At 43.4% G+C, this 369-nt stretch overlaps 1 non-coding gene across 1 annotated transcript; it reads right to left on the bottom strand.

Annotated features, from left to right (window-relative positions):
• Window positions 1–72, bottom strand: Trnae-cuc. Its single transcript has one exon. It is a non-coding gene; the product is annotated as a tRNA-Glu (tRNA).
• Between the last annotated feature and the right edge of the window lie 297 nt (window positions 73–369).

The following is a 369-nucleotide window of genomic DNA, read 5'->3' on the forward strand; positions in this document are numbered from 1 at the left end:
TTCCCGTGCCGGGAATCGAACCCGGGCCTCGCGGGTGAGAGCCGCGTATCCTAGCCACTAGACCACACGGGAGAATTGCATTATAGTAGACACCAATAGATTCTGCCTATCTATTCAGGTTCCGTATTCTGTTCAGAGGGAAGTTCCGCTGATTGTGGAGTATGTGCGAGCGTGTGGCAGTTTTTGCCTTTGCACGTGGGCATACTCTTCATGTGCAGTTCAGTCACGGGAGTGTTATAAGAAATGAAAATAAAAATTACAGTATATTCCTATGTGTTATCACTTTCACGAATCATAACTAATATTTGTTTAAAGACATGTATAGCTTAATTGACGACGAAGTTGATGTAAGCAAAGATTATGTGATGG

The sequence above is a fragment of the Penaeus chinensis genome, chromosome 21, assembly GCF_019202785.1.
Source record: "Penaeus chinensis breed Huanghai No. 1 chromosome 21, ASM1920278v2, whole genome shotgun sequence".
Classification (NCBI taxonomy): domain Eukaryota; kingdom Metazoa; phylum Arthropoda; class Malacostraca; order Decapoda; family Penaeidae; genus Penaeus; species Penaeus chinensis.